The 9,385-nt window shown below is 47.9% G+C and overlaps 1 protein-coding gene across 3 annotated transcripts in view; it reads left to right on the top strand.

Annotated features, from left to right (window-relative positions):
• The window catches only part of ZNF442 (zinc finger protein 442), a 32,800-nt gene that overhangs the window by 1,359 nt on the left and 22,056 nt on the right, over positions 1 to 9,385 (top strand). The window contains exon 1 of one of the 3 annotated variants that reach the window (XM_011954747.1): positions 5,274 to 5,376. The exons of 1 other annotated variant lie outside the window; for it this stretch is intronic. The gene's annotated coding sequence lies outside the window, so the exon portion shown is untranslated. Of the gene's footprint in view, positions 1 to 5,273; positions 5,377 to 5,456; positions 5,597 to 9,385 lie in introns of those variants that run through there. One more of the 3 variants, XM_011954746.1, reaches the window with a different exon arrangement.

Consider the following 9,385-nt stretch of genomic DNA (forward strand, 5'->3'; position numbering starts at 1 on the left):
GGGTTTCACCATGTTGGCCAGGCTGGTCTCGAACTCCTGACCTCAGGTGATCTGCCCACCTTGGCCTCCCAAAGTGCTGGGATTACAGGCATGAACCACTGCCCCCGGCCTCCGCATGTATGTCTTCTTTGGAAAAATGTCTATTCATGTCTTTTGACCACTTTTTAACGGTGCTGTTTGTTTTTCTCTTGTAATTTTCTTTGTTTCTTATAGATGGTAGATATTAGACCTTTGTCTGATGTATAGTTTGCAGATGTTTTCTCCGATTTTGTAGGCTGTCTGTTTACTCTGTTGATAGTTTCTTTTGCTGTGCAGAAACTCTTAAATTTAATTAGATCCCACTTGTCAATTTTTTCTTTTGTTACAATTGCTTTTGCTGTCTTTGCCATGAAATCTTTGTCTGTTCCTATGTACAAGATGGTATTGCCTAGGTCTTCTTCCAGGGTGTTTATAGTTTGAGGTTTTACATTTAAGTCTTTATCCATCCTGAGCTGATTTTTGTATATGGTGTAAAGAAGGGGTCCAGCTTCAGTCTTCTGCCTATGGCTAGCCAGTTAACCCAGAACCATTTATTGAATAGGGACTCTTTTCCCCATTGCTTGTTTTTGTCAGCTTTGTCGAAGATCAGGTGGTCATAGGTGTGTGACCTTATTTTTGGACTCTCTATTCTATTCTGAATTTTTTTCCTCATGGTTATATGAGTGTTTATTTTTGTCTGAAAGCTTTTGTAAGAATTAAAATCAACACAGTAATGAACTAGTTAAATGCTGCAATTTGTAAAAATATGCAAAATCTGTACATAAACCCCTGACATCACCTTTGACCCACTGCACCCTCTTTTCACAACTATCTAGGGAAAAGTAAGTATATAATATTATTCCAAAGGCAGTTAATGTGAAAGGCTGATGAAGCATCTGACAGAAAGATAGTTGATCCTTCAGAGAGAGAACAGTCTTGTGATAATAGATTGTGAGTGTGCGTGCATGCATGTGTCTGTAATTTTTAAAGGCATGAATATCATTTATTCATTAGTTATAATCAGACATCATTTTTTTTCTTGTTTTTCAAACATGCCCATTTGTCTTGTCAGGAAACACTACAGTTTTCTTTTTCTTTTTATTTTTTTTTTGAGACGGAGTCTTGCTCTGTCACCCAGGCTGGAGTGCAGTGGCCAGATCTCAGCTCACTGCACGCTCCACCTTCCGGGTTCACGCCATTCTCCTGCCTCAGCCTCCCGAGTAGCTGGGACTACAGGTGCCCATCACCTCGCCCGGCTCGTTTTTTGTATTTTTTTAGTAGAGACGGGGTTTCACCGTGTTAGCCAGGATGGTCTCGATCTCCTGACCTCGTGATCCACCCGTCTCGGCCTCCCAAAGTGCTAGGATTACAGGCCTGAGCCACTGCGCCTGGCCAACACTACAGTTTTCACAAGTTGATTCAAGATTTTGTTTGATTGAATTACACTTGATGTTTGGCTCCTTTCTTTTTAGCCATGGGTTCCCGGTTCCAGTTCATGATGCTTTTATGTCTGGTACTTTTGTTACTGGGCCAGTCCTGGAAAAATATCTGAGAAAGCAAAACAGCTGAAATGGATAATTATTTTCTTTTTCTTCTCTTTTTTTTGAGACAGTCTCGCTCTGTTGCCTAGGCTGGAGTGCAATGGTGCGATTTCAGCTCACTGCAACCTCCGCCTTCTGGGTTCAAGCGATTCTCCTGCCTCAGCCTCCCAAGTAGCTGGGATTACAGGTGCCTGCCACCATACCCAGATAATTTTTGTATTTTTAGTACAGACAGGGTCTCACCATGTTGGCCAGGCTGATCTTGAACTCCTGACCTCGTGATTCACCCGCCTCGGCCTCCCAAAGTGCTGGGATTACAGGCGTGAGCCACCGTGCCCAGCCGCTAATTATTTTCTCAAGCAGTAGATAAAATTTTTTTTCCCTAGACTGTTTATCTTTAGGTATGCTAGCTTACTAGGACTCCAGATGGCCTAGGAGCTTCAGGACCCTTTGCCAATTATCAGAGTTAGATAAGGCCTGCTCAAAACCAGAGCAAACCAGAACCAGTTGCCTTTAGATCAGGGATCCCCAACCCCTGGGCCATGGACCGATACCAGACCGTGGCCTGTTAGGAACTAGGCCACACAGCAGAAGGTGAGCAGTGGGCGAGTGAGCAAAGCTTTACCTGTATTTGACAGCCACTTCCCATCACTCACATTACTACCTGAGCTCTGCCTTCTGTCAGATCAAAGGCAGCATTAGATTATCATAGGAGCATGAACCCTATTGTGAGCTGTGCACACAAGCGATCTAGGTTGCATGCACCTTATGAGAATCTGGAAGATCTGTCACTGTCTCCCATCACCCCCAGATGGGACCATCTAGTTGCAGGAAAACAAGCTCAGGGCTCCCACTGACTCTACATTATGGCGAGTTGTACAATTACATCATTATATATTACAATGTAATAATAATATTTAAGTGCACAATAAATGTAATGTACTTGAATCACCCCAAAACCATCCCCACTCCAGTACATGGAGAAATTATCTTCTAAGAAACTAGTCCCTGTGCCGAAAAGATTGGGAACTGCTGGTTTAGATCATTGACACCTTATTGTAAGATGAAAATCCTCACCCAGAGAAGAAAGTCACGGCAGCTTTTTCATTGTTGTTTTTTGTTTTTTGTTTTTTTTTTTAGATGGAATCTAGCTTTGTCGCCAGGCTGGAGTGCAGTGACATGATCTCAGCTTACTGCAACCTCTGCCTCCTGGGTTCAAGCGATTCTCCTGCCTCAGCCTCCTGAGTAGCTGGGATTACAGGTATGTGCCACCACGTCCAGCTAATTTTTTTTTTTTTTTTAACAGAGACGGGGTTTCAATATGTTACCCAGGATGGTCTCGATCTCCTGACCTCATGATCTGCCTACCTTGGCCTCCCAAAGTGCTGGGATTACAGGTGTGAGCCACCGCACCCGGTCCGTTGTTTTGTTTTGAGATGGAGTTTCGCTCTTTCTGCCCAGGCTGGAGTGCGGTGGTGCTATCTCAGCTCACTGCAACCTCCGCCTCCCAGGTTTGAGCGATTCTCCTGCCTCAGCCTCCCGAGTAGCTGGGATTACAGGCATGTGCCACCATGCCTGGCTAATTTCGTATTTTTAGTAGAGACGGGGTTTCTCCATGTTGGTCAGGCTGGTCTCAAACTCCCAACCTCAGGTGATCCGCCCGCCTTGGCCTCCCAAAGTGCTGGGATTACAGGCATGAACCACCACACCCGGCCAGCCTTTGGAACATGTGTGGTATAAAGAGACATGTTTATGATTTGTGCCTGCACATCTGAAGTTCCTTTCTGCCCATATTACAAATGTCCCCATCCCGTATCTAGCTGCTTAAAATTCCCCAGCTTCCCGCAGCTCTAGGAGGAGCAAGTGTCTTCGGAGCAAGAGCTGACTCTGACCCCTTCTCTGGCCAGAAAATAAGTCCTGTTTTGCCTTTTTTTTGTTCCATTAGATATTCTTTCTTTGTGACTCATACAAACTAGAGAAAGAACTCAGTTTACCAGGTACACTTGTATTTCATACAAATATGGGAAATCTTTATATTTTCAAAGTCTAATGCCTTGGCTTTTGATTGGAGCATTTAATTCATTAATATTTAAAGTCTTGAAGGAGAGAGCATTTCCACACTGCAGAGAGGACACAGAAGGGCAAGTTGAGCTCCTTCATCCCTAAATCTTTCAGTGCCCCTGCCCCATCACCAGGTGCTGGTCCCACTTGTAACTGGCAAAAGGGTCTGGCTGCTTGCCGCTTGTGGAAAGAAGTCAAAATAATAATGAGTTGTGATAGGAGGGAGCGAGATTTCTTTATTATCTGTCCTAGCAGGGGAAGAACAGAAAGCAATTCCACTGTTCAATTTGTGGAGGGAACGCAGGGGTTTTTAAAGAAAGAGTTTGGAATGCGGAAGAGGCAAGGGGGGGCTAGAGGTACCAGGTGGCGTGACTTGCTCTGGTTGACCCCCTTGAATTATTGTCCCATTTGGTGAAGGGACTACTTCAAATTAGTCGCAGTCAGTCTTGTAGTCACTCTTCAGCTGGGTGTGGTTTCTGTCTTTGAAGTATTCTTTTGTTGGAGAGAGAATTCCAGAGGTGCCTGGTCCCTATCAGGATCCAACCCTTGAAGCTTCTAAGGAAATATATGACCAAATAAGAGAGCATAGTGTGTGCTTAATAAGTATTTAGGTAAATAAATGTGCATAGGCCAGGCGTGGTGGCTCACGCCTGTAATCCTAACATTTTGGGAGGCCGAGGCGGGCGGATTGCCTGAGCTCAGGAGTTCTCGACCAGCCTGGGCAACACGGTGAAACTCTGTCTCTGCTAAAATACAAAAAATATAGCCGGGCGTGGCGGCATGCGCCTGTAGTCCCAGCTACTTGGGAGGCTGAGGCAGAAGTGTTTGAACCCAGGAGGCAGAGATTGCAGTGAGCCGAGATTGTGCCACTGCACTCTGTCCTGGGTGACAGAGTGAGACTCTGTCTCCAAAAAAATAAAATAAAAATAAATGTGCATAAGGCATGGCAGTACAGTATGGGAAAGGAAAGAGAGTGGAGGTTCACAGCACATTCTGAAGCTGCATTTTAAGATGAGAGGTAACATCTATCCGGTTTATCTCGAAGTTATTATCTTGGGATCAGGAAGGGAAAGAGGAAAAGGGAAAGAAGAAGAAGACAAAAAAGGTTTAAAACGTGGTTGGAGACTCAGCTGCTAAGCTGCTGGTTACACACTCTGGCACTCAATTTCAGGAGTCAGAATCTGGCTTCTAAGCTTGGGAATATATTTAACCTCCTGAAAGGGGGTTTCCTGCTGAACTGTGGCTGAAACTTCTCTGAACTAATTCAGGTTGGTTTTTTTCCCTTCTTTTGATTCCTTTATAGAAAATTGCTGCCATGTAATTCCATATTTTCCATGCATTTAACAATTTTATTTCATTGTTGATGTGTTTTTATCTTCTGGTCTGAGAATGAGTAGATTGAGAGAGAAGGTGGGAGAAAGGCTTGACCATGGAGCCAGCAGCCTCATCCTAAATTCCTGATCCCTGGAGGACACCAAGCCTTCCCTCCTGCTTCAGTGTGGTTTGTGTGGTCTGGGCTCCCCTACTGCTCAGAGGCCAGGGGATGGCTCCACTGGGTAGTGAGTCTCGAATTCCCGGCACACACTTGAGGGTCCCCGTCCAGGAAGAAGGAGCAGGAAGAGCACATTGAGTACAGGCAGGAAATTCCGCTTAAATGCAAATATCCCGTGGGAGGGGTCAGGTCACAGCGAAGGGAGGAAGCTCACCCTATCAAGGGCTGCGTCTGGAACCGCTTCATCCGGCTCCACTCAGCTGTGTAAGATCGCTTTTCTGTCAATCCGTTCCCGTGGGAACTGCCAATCAGGCGCGCTGCCGGGAGGAGGGTGGAGCTTTCTCCACCGCTCTGAGCTACTGGTCCCGGATCTGTAGCTGAGAGACGCCCTGGCAGTTCAGTGGCAGGCTCTGTCACACTGAGTCGTATGCTGGCAGCGGGGAGCCTTGGGGAGAACCCGGGACGCCGCGGAAGCTGGGAAATGGTGAGTATGCGGGGCCCGGCGTCCTGAGGCAGGGCGAAGGGCTGGTTGGAACCGGTCAAAACCGGCTGTGGCGGAACTCGGGCGTCCCCGCGGCGACTGCGGGGTCTGCGGACCCGAGTTCCCCTGGCACAGCCTGCCCTTGTTCCCCTCGGCCGCGGGGTTGGGGGTGGGGGCTGGGCCGGCAGCCGGGACCCCGGGCGTCCTGTCCCGTTTCTGCGCGGCGACTAGGGCCCCCGGCTCCAGCGCCCTCTCTGGGGCAGCTCCGCGCCCGCAGCCCTGCGTCTCCCGGGATTGTGCGGCTGTAACCGGCACAGGTTCGCGGTCCAAGTCACTGCACCGAGACTCCAAGGGCTGCAGCAGAAACAGTTTAATAGAGGGGTGGGGAGAAGACCCCAGATCCGCCTCCGTGAGAGGTTTGGGGATGGGGGTGTTTGGGGTCTGGACAGGAGCGGCTGAGGTGTGGGGTCGCTGGTTGGTGGGGAAGTGACGGGCGAATCCTGGCACGGGAGGTGAAGAAACCTCGTTCTCCCGCTGAGTGGGTTCCCTCGTGGGGTTTTCAGCCTGCTTGGCTCCAGCCTTTCCGCTGGAATTCAAAATCTGAGAAAGAACTTGGGCGAATCGAGCAGCTCTCCAAGATCTTATCCCCAGGCACCATGGGGAAGCAGGCGGTCAGCGTCTTCTGTGACCTGACTCTCAGGGAGGCGGCCTCGCGAGGCAGTGGGGCTGAGGGTGCCTGGTTAGTATCTAACTGCAATCAGAATCCAGATTCTTGCGTGGGGTTTAGGCATGGGAGGAGCTGTGGTCTGCGGGGTCCCCAGTCCCTTCTTTTCTTCCCAGGGTGACTGATTCCTCTTCGAGTTTTTCAGAGATGAGGGTAGCAGGGTCTCAAATCCACTACCCTATTTCCTCATTCTAACTCCTCCTAGAGGTGGTAGTAACTCCCTTGGTTTACAGAGCCTTACCCAGGCTAACTTTACCTCCTCAATTCACAGCAACATCATGAACTCCTCCCTCCTCCGCCCCACCCGTGCTAAATTTCAGAGTCCCAGTGTTTTAATTTTCATTTTGTTTTCAGAGAGCAATGTCTGGCATTTTTTTTTTTTTAAGACGGAGTCTTGCTCTCCAGGCTGGAGTGCAGTGACGCGATCTTGGCTCACTGCAAGCTCCGCCTCCCGGGTTCACGCCATTCTCCTGCCTCAGCCTCCCGAGTAGCTGGGACTACAGGCACCCGCCACCATGCCCGGCTAATTTTTTGTATTTTTAGTAGAGACTAGGTTTCACTATGTTGGCCAGGCTCATCTCGAACTCATTACCACAGGTGATCCGCCCACCTCAGCCTCCCAAAGTGCTGGGATTACAGGCGTGACTACCTCGTCCGGCCGGCTTCTTTTTTTTTTTTTTTTTTTTTGAGACGGAGTCTCGCTCTGTCGCCCTGGCTGGAGTGCAGTGGCCGGATCTCAGCTCACTGCAAGCTCCGTCTCCCGGGTTCACGCCATTCTCCTGCCTCAGCCTCCCGAGTAGCTGGGACTACAGGCGCCCGCCATCTCGCCCGGCTAGTTTTTTGTATTTTAGTAGAGACGGGGTTTCACTGTGTTAGCCAGGATGGTCTCGATCTCCTGACCTTGTGATCCGCCCGTCTCGGCCTCCCAAAGTGCTGGGATTACAGGCTTGAGCCACCGCGCCCAGCCCCGGCCGGCTTCTTAAAAGATTTGTGTTCCTGAACATTTCACATGTGAGAAAGCAGAGAATAACCTGACACTCGACTGTAAACAACAAACAAAAAACCTTTGTGCCTCTCCTTCTTTTCTTTCCCCTGGGTGCGGATACCTTCCCAACACTGAGAGTCCCCTTTGGAAACTTTACAGAGTGATGTGTTCTCAGCCCACTCTCCGTCTTTTCCTGGTTCTGTTTCAGAACTGCCTGGGGTTGACCCAAGAGACACACAGCTGCGCTGTCTCTGGGAAGGTCTAGTGAATATCAGCCCCTGGGTCATTTCTCCCAGTGAGCAGCCTGAGGGGGTGGGGCCTCACAGAGAACAGCTGGATGCCTGGGTGGGATGGGAGGAATCTTCTGGTATATCATTTCTATAAAAAGCTAACCCTTGGGACAATCACCTTTTTCCTCCCCAACTCCAGTTTCCATTCCTTGGGGACACAGGCTGGTCAGCCAATTGAATGATTGTATTTGGGGGAGAAGACAGAAATGATTTCTTCCTTCCTCTCAGACTAATGAAGAGAGAAAACAATATGTAAGCACTGGAGAACCCACTCATTCCGGTTGTGCAAGAACCTCCTATTCAGGTCATGTGTGCATGAGCCTGAAAAGCACACAGTGCAGTATCTCCTGGGGTGGTGGCGGGTGATCACTTTACTGAGCAGATGGGGGTGACTAATGTCCCAGGAGATAGGATGACCTTACCTGACACCTGAGTTAGACTTGTTTGTGTTCCAGTCAGCACTGCTCATCTCTGAGGTTGTCACATTGAAAAGAGGTATTCACTCTTTTCAGCTTCAACGTTTTATTAACTATAAGATGCATCCTGTCATTACAGATTGATAGAGAAAATAAAGTATTTCCACAGAGGCCAGAAATAGTTGGATTTCAGAAAACAGGTTATGTATGTAGTCATCTGTTCCTTGTTTTTTTTTTTTTTTTGAGATGGAGCCTCTCACTGTCTCCCAGGCTGGAATTCAGTGGAACAATCTCAGCTCACTGCAATGTCTGCCTTCTGGGTTCAAACAATCCTCCCACCTCAGCCTCCTGAGTAGCTGGGATTACAGTCCTGCACCACCACACCTGGCTAATTTTTTTTTGTATTTTTAGTAGATACGGGGTTTCACCATGTTGGCCAGGCTGGTCTTGAACTCCTGACCTCAAGTGATCTGCCACCTCAGCCTCCAGTTTTTCTTTAAAACAACAACAACAACAAAAACCCTTCATTTACTTTTTTTTTTCCCCCAGAGCCTGTCAGGTAAGTTTCTCCAATTATTTCTTTTTTTCTTTTCTTTTTTTTTTTTTTTCTGAGGCGGAGTCTCGCTCTGTCGCTGGGCCTGGAGTGCAGTGGCCGGATCTCAGCTCACTGCAAGCTCCGCCTCCCGGGTTTACGCCATTCTCCTGCCTCAGCCTCCGGAGTAGCTGGGACTACAGGCGCCCGCCACCTCGCCCGGCTAGTTTTTTTTGTATTTTTAGTAGAGACGGGGTTTCACCGTGTTAGCCAGGATGGTCTCGATCTCCTGACCTCGTGATCCGCCCGTCTCGGCCTCCCAAAGTGCTGGGATTACAGGCTTGAGCCACCGCGCCCGGCCTCCAATTATTTCAAATGGAATTTCAGGACTTAGCAGTGATAGTATGATGAAGGAAAAAGGTTTGGTCGTGCTTTCTTTATGGCTGCAGAAAAAGAACACATTAACAGAAAATGTGGTAGTTATTTGATTGAATTCTAAAGATTTACCAAAACTTTAGTTTCTTTCCTTTTTAGGGTGGGGAATTTAGGACAGTGGATAACTGTTCTGTTCCTGTTACGTATCCTTGACAGATTAATGCTAAATTCTGTGGCACAGGACTTTCCAACAGCTAAAGAACTCAAATATTATTAATTTACTAAATGCCTTATTATTATGAAAGTAGTAACTAACTGGTATTTGTTGTCTGAAATGGATAGATACTTGTGCTTTTCCTATTTAACTTTATTTTTTATTTTTTATTTTTTTGAGATGGAGTTTCACTCTTGTTGTCCAGGCCGGAGTGCAATGGGGTGATCTTGGCTTACCGCTACCTCTGCCTCCCGGT

The sequence above is a fragment of the Colobus angolensis genome, unplaced genomic scaffold, assembly GCF_000951035.1.
Source record: "Colobus angolensis palliatus isolate OR3802 unplaced genomic scaffold, Cang.pa_1.0 Scaffold39, whole genome shotgun sequence".
Lineage (NCBI taxonomy): Eukaryota > Metazoa > Chordata > Mammalia > Primates > Cercopithecidae > Colobus > Colobus angolensis.